Source organism: Petaurus breviceps, unplaced genomic scaffold, assembly GCF_028583685.1.
Source record: "Petaurus breviceps papuanus isolate PSGF00001 unplaced genomic scaffold, PetGlider_PUasm1.0 221, whole genome shotgun sequence".
Taxonomy (NCBI): Eukaryota; Metazoa; Chordata; class Mammalia; order Diprotodontia; family Petauridae; genus Petaurus; species Petaurus breviceps.
In genome coordinates, this window is record NW_027185877.1 from 6,024,786 (window position 1) to 6,031,453 (window position 6,668).

Genomic DNA, 6,668 nt, shown 5'->3' on the forward strand with positions numbered 1-6,668 from the left:
AAAGATATATGTAATATATTAATCTTTGTGCATTGTATGTTATATGTGTTATATATGTGTAATATCTATATCAATATATTACTATTTGCTTCCTCGATATTGACTGGAAAATTCAAAATGTCAGAATTTTCAGAAACAATTATACATATTTAAGAATTATGCTAAAGGATATGCTCTGCAAATGTAGCTACTGTTTTTTAAAAAAATATTTATTACTCTTATCTTCTATTTAAAAATCTGTATAACTTTCTATCTCTCCTTTTCTCTTATGCACTCTTCACACAGCAGTCAAAAAAAAGTTTTCCAAGACAGGTCTAACCATATCACTCCCCTGCTCTCAAAACTGCCAGCGGCATCCAGAATAATACACAATTCTTTGGACTCTCATTTAGGGCACTCCAAAATTAATTAACATCAACCTCCCACTCAGAGTATTTTACAAAACTCCTCTTCATGCATTCTATACTGCTCATAAATTGACAAATAGCTATTCTCTAAGTTAGACATATCTATGCCTCTGGAATTTATGCATTCATACAGTCCTCAATGTACTTCTTCCTTATCCCCAAATTTGGAATCTTTCTCTCCTTTCAAGGAACACCTGAACATATGTTCTCCCTTCTTACATTTTCTTAGAGCGGTTTGGATTTCTCTCACGTCAAACAAATTTTCTACTGTATCATAATAACTTATGCATGAGGTGCATTTTTCTCAACAAAACGTAGACTCCTTGAGAAAAGGAACTGTATCTTCTTGTGATTTCTTGTATTTCTATCTCTTCCATTGTTTATCACAGTGCCTTGGGCATAGATATCTGGTGAATGAATTTATTATTCTATATTATTTGATTTTTTTAAGCAATCAGGGTTAAGTAACTTGCTCAAGGTTACATGGCCAGTTATTTCTGGGTGTGGTGTTAAGTATCTGCGCCTGGATTTGAACCCCAGGTCATCCCAACACTGGAGTCGGTGTTATTACTTGCTGAGCCACCTGGCCACCCCTTGGTGAATGAATTTAAAAAGGATTTTCTTAATCATGACATTTCCACAAAATTAATTTACTTTGACCAATTTTTGATGCCATCAATACGGGGATGCCCTCCAATGATGAAAATCATAAATCACTACTCACTGTTATATGTAACTCTAATCTATGTCACTCCATAAATCCTTTATAGGGATCCACCCAATGTAGTCAGGGCCTCCTTTTAATTGTTCTGACATTGTATAGATAACAATAGAAAAAATGATGTGTCCATTGGTCATCATTAACGCAGAACATATACCCAACCTACCTTCTTTTTCAATTCTACGTCTCTAGGACATCTTCCATGTACTTTCACTTATGAAATTCTTGTTTGAAAATTTGTCACAATCACCATAGAAGTCTTCACTGTCTCTGCTTGAGGGCCGAAGCAGCCCCTAGTCCCTAGTGCAGGCCCAATAAGATTAAAATGTAATTAGGAAAAAGTTATCAAGGAATTGGGTCACTATTAGAAGGGTCCATTTGTAAAAAGACAAAGTGACTAGAAAAGGGTCTAAGCAAGTCACAAACTAAGAGTAAAGCATAGATTTTGGGCCACTTGAGAGTAAAATAGTGGGAAGCACAGAAAAATAAATTTGAATATGTAGTAGTCATTATCAGTGAGAATATGAGTATTTCAATATTAAGGATTTCCCTCCAGGAAAAATTTTCCCAGACACAAATAAAATCACAGATGAAAAGATTCAATGCCAATGCCAAGCACTATCATCTTCTTTTTCTTCTTTCTTTCATTAATCATTATATGACTATGCCTTTGGATTTAATTCAAGGCTAGGGGCCAAAGAATAGTAGGAAAAATATAAGAAAAAAGGTAAAGATGAATAAGAAGGAGAGAGAGAGAGAGAGAGAGAGAGAGAGAGAGAAAGAAAGAAAGAAAGAAAGAAAGAAAGAAAGAAAGAAAGAAAGAAAGAAAGAAAGAAAGAAAGAAAGAAAGAAAGAAAGAAAGAAAGAGAGGCAGGGAGGGAGGAAAAAGAAAGAGAAGAAAAATGGGGAGAAGGGGTGGGAAGAGAAAGACTAGTGTCTGAAATTTTTAGGCAAATAAACAGTCAAACCTTTTGGAACTCTTTCAGACCAAAAGCAACTTTCAAATCTGAGCATTTACTCCTAGTTTCACTAGCATTGTTCAAAATAATCTGCAGTCTTACCTTCATAAATGTTTTTGCACAAGTGTAAAATACAGGACTATGACAGAAACACTAATGAAGCTTTGTCATGTAAGACTACCAGAGCCGTAATTTAATTCAAACATCATAGCTGTGTAGAAATAAACAGCTCAATTTTGAAGAGACAGTTTGACATAATGTTTAGAGAGCTCACCTAAAAGTCAAGAAGTGTTGGTGGCACCTCCTGTCTCTGACACAAAGTAGTCATTTGGATGAGTCACATGAATTCTGGAGTGCTCCTAGATAACCGGCTCAAATTAGAAATTACAAAGAAGTTGGTGGGGTGGGTGTTCACACTGATGACCGTGCCTTATCCTTGAGCCTATCAGAAATGAATTGCAATTGGAACTAGGGGTGGAAGTTCCTATAGATCTATTTTCCTCAGTGAAGGATGGAAATTGCAGATCATTCTAATCCAGTATTCATAATTCACCTAAGGTGACTCCTAGCTTCCAGAGCTGTCCTTGGTTTATCCTCTGACTGATGTGAAGCAATTTGGGTTCCCAAAAGACTGAATTACCTTATTATATCACCATGGCCTTTCTAGGGAGAATAACAATACCACATTTTTTCATCAATTCTTCTTTGAAAATGATCCTATGCATTTTTATTGCCTGATAAAAATGAATTACCTTCCATCACAAAGTTATTTCTTATAAGAGGTGGAATTTATTTCCAAAATATTTACAACCTCACATTGCTTCTTTTTCTTAAAGAGACAATAGGTCCAATGCTACATGACAAATCCATGACTCTCCTCCTTCCCTACGGTCAAAACTATGGCTAGGGTATAGAAGTAGAGAGCAGAAGGAGTATTCATTTGTAATGCTATCATCATTCCCAACATCATGACCTAATCAGCAAAAAACTGCCAATGTAGGCAATGTTGAGACCTAGAGATTTTACTTAAAAAGCCATTGAAGTAAAAGGAATACACACACACACACACACACACACACACACACACACACAGGAGCATAAACCTCTTCCAAAAATCTGTCAACACAACTGCAGCTGAACACAGTGTGCTATTGCTGAATTCAGTCATTGATACTTCTTCACCCCTCATATTCGTCAACATCTGATTTGCAAGACTTTTTTTTTGGTGATATTATATAACCTAGAGGGGGTAGGGCAGGGATCCAATAGAAACATTACAATAAAAGAATTAGCCTTAACTCATTGACTCATAAATTTAAATATCCCATAATTTAAAGAGCTTGTAAATTTTAATCGACCCAGAGCACAGGCCAGAGGGGTCCTGGATATTCAACATCTAGGGCGACAAAAGGTAGAGTCACATGGGTACAGAACAGAGTTGGGGGCTCTGCAGTGCTTTCTACATATTTTAAGAACCCAGCCTCAAAACATACTTCTAGCACAGACTTTACACGCACTTCCAATTTGGGATCCTCAAACTAGCAAAAACTAGGCCTAAATCTACAGGCAAGAAGATAGTTATCATCCCATCACAATTAATAGTAGGACTATGAGAGATTTTAGAGGTCATTTCATCATTTTACAGATGAGGAAATTGAGTCCAAGAAAGGTTGATGAAAAGTTCACTTTATGAATGTGTCAGACTGCTAAAATACCATTCATAAACTATATAATAAGACTAAATTAAAACCTAAAAGTTGAAAGGGATACTAGAATTCATCTACTCAGTTGTTCTTAATCTTTTGTATGGACCCCTTAGCATTGTGGAGAAAAGTAATGAATTCCTTTTTGAAATAATGTTCTAAAATGCATAAAAGAAAATTCATAGGATTATATGGTAGTTGGGTGGCATCGTAGATTTCTTTTCCCCTAAGAGCAGCACAAAGAACCTTCCTATGCATTAAAGAAATCAAGGAAATAGCTTCCTCCTCAGCTTCCATGTAAAAATGGGGTTTGTTTCATGTTTTACACCAATGGGGGACCCATGCCAAATTTAAATTAGGAACAAAAGTCCAAGTAATGGTGCATCAGTTGTGGGTTTGGAAATGCCAAGAAAAGATAGCCTCAAAGAAAACTCATACCTTTTATGGAAACCAAATATTGACCACAATTGGCACAGGAAAAACAGCATGGACAAACAAAACTGCTGGATAAACAAATCAAAATTACATAGGAAGCTGACACCCATTCTTTACAGTGGAAAACCAGAGATAAAAATGAGTCATAAATTTTATATTCTTAGATTGGAGAAATGATCACCCATGTGGTAATACATTAAAAATATTTCTGGAAAGATGTTTAATATTTCCAATATTTTCTTAAAAAACAAACTAAAAATAATATCAATGTGTTAATGTCACAGAACAAAGGACTGCAGACTCACTTGTAAGAGGGAAGCCTATCTGAGTTGAATGACAATACATTATTCATACTATGCTCTTAAAGAAGCAATACTTTTTTCATAACATCTCCCCAGCATGCCCAGATTCCTCACATTAACCCCGATAAGCTAAAATATCTTATTACATTTATTTAATATTAATCTTTCTCTGCTCCTAACTTCCCAACTCTCATATCCTGAAGGGGGGGGGTGGGAAAGAGGAAGAAAATAAAAAGCTTTGGGAAGCACAGTATTCAATTTTGCTTTCTTTAAATTCCACTGAACTTAGAATCTGGGGAACTAAGTTACAACTTTGATCATATTATCTATGTGATCATGGACAACTCACCCAAACTTTCTGATCTATATTTGCTGTGAGGACCATATGTATCAATCTGTGTAGACTATTATAAAATATAGGCTATCATCATCATCATCACTGTAATTTGTAATTAGTGCCATCTTGAGGCAAAATTGCAAAGTAGATAAATTTAGTCTTACAGTTAAATTTTTGATTGACCTTATTTGCACCCACCCCTCTTTCCACCAAGTTTCTATTCGGACACTTTATTGTGTTGTGGAGGTGGCTATTGTTTCCAGAAGGTTATAACAAAGAAGCATATTCCTTGGCAAGAGATACCAAGAGAGACATACTTCCCATATGAGCACAATAATGGATTGCATATCAGCCATCGTGTATTTATTGAAGATGAACTCATTAGGAGGTGGGTAACCATGTAATGATTTTTTTTTGTGAAAGAGGCAGAATAACTGAATCATAAATTGATCAACTAAGATATGGAGATTTTGTGACAAGATGATTAAGTAATTTTCTTCCCCATACTAGTGAAATCGAATTGAAGTTGAACTCTTTGAACTATTTCCTTAGCTGACCATTACTGATCCTTTAGCTTTTGACTGTTATAAGAAATATCATCCACATAAAGTTGTCTTTCATGAGGCCTGTCATCATGAAAGAATAACATTTCTTCACAATCATGTGGGATATAGTTATGGTAAAGATTATTTTTGTCATTTCAGTTTTGTGGCATTGATAGTTCATTGTCAATGATGTGGGATGGTTTCATGATACAGGTTTATACCGTCAAACTTACTTAAATTGAAATGTCAATTTGACCCTAACCCATAATCTTGGAAATGGGAGATCCAGTGCCTTTACCCTCTCTGTTGTGAGAACAAGAGTAGTCTCACATCCAAGAGTAAATAAAACCAAATATATCATAAGAATGTGCACTGAATATAATGTCTCTGTCTATCAAGCTTGCCACTTTGTGGAAATAAGACTGTAATTTAACAGGATAAAAAATGACTTTATTTTACTATAGAATTAAGAAAGGAGGGGAGGGGTCACAATGGCAAGACAATCCTTGGAAATAGGCTGTTCTTTCAAATGAAAAGCAAACATAATTAAGCTTCACTTATATACTTAATATGGGCTTAATGTAATGAGCCTATAATAATGATGCTTATATATAATTTGAAAAAAACCTTTCTTGATAAAAACACAGCAACTTTTAAAGTTTTTTTTCACTATTTTTCTGGTGAGAAATGGGTTGAAATTTTTCTCTTGACTGTAATAATAGAAACATATTTGAGTTCCATTATTTACATGAAAAAATAAAGAAGTGTACTTTAAACATATACACACATATGTGTGTATCTAAAAATAACATAATGATTAGCATCATATAAAAAATCAATAATTCTTTAAAAGTGGTTTCCCTGAGTTTCAAATTTTGAAAGGCAGGTATTTAATTTTCAGACTGCTTCAATAATTGAATGAATTTCTCATTTCATCATTGTGGGTACTCACTTCAAAGATACAGACTTGCCACTCATTTATTCCTTATTCTATAGTATGGTTTTTTCTTGTGCCTTCCCAAAAATTATTTGTATTCTTCTAGAATATTCATCCAATATAGCAGTCATATATAAATTATATGTAAAATATCATATAAATATATAATATGTAATATACAAATATGCATATGTAATATACAAATGTATGTGTGTACCTATATGCATAGATATGTGTGTATATATGTGTGCAAATATGTTAGCACCCACATGAAAATACTTAAACCCACATGTACACACATGTTTATATGTATATGTGCATG

At 34.3% G+C, this 6,668-nt stretch overlaps 1 non-coding gene across 1 annotated transcript; it reads right to left on the bottom strand.

Annotated features, from left to right (window-relative positions):
- Nucleotides 1-479: 479 nt before the first annotated feature.
- On the bottom strand, nt 480-601 carry LOC138166431 (U6atac minor spliceosomal RNA). Its single transcript, XR_011169595.1, has one exon. It is a non-coding gene; the product is annotated as a U6atac minor spliceosomal RNA (small nuclear RNA).
- Between the last annotated feature and the right edge of the window lie 6,067 nt (nt 602-6,668).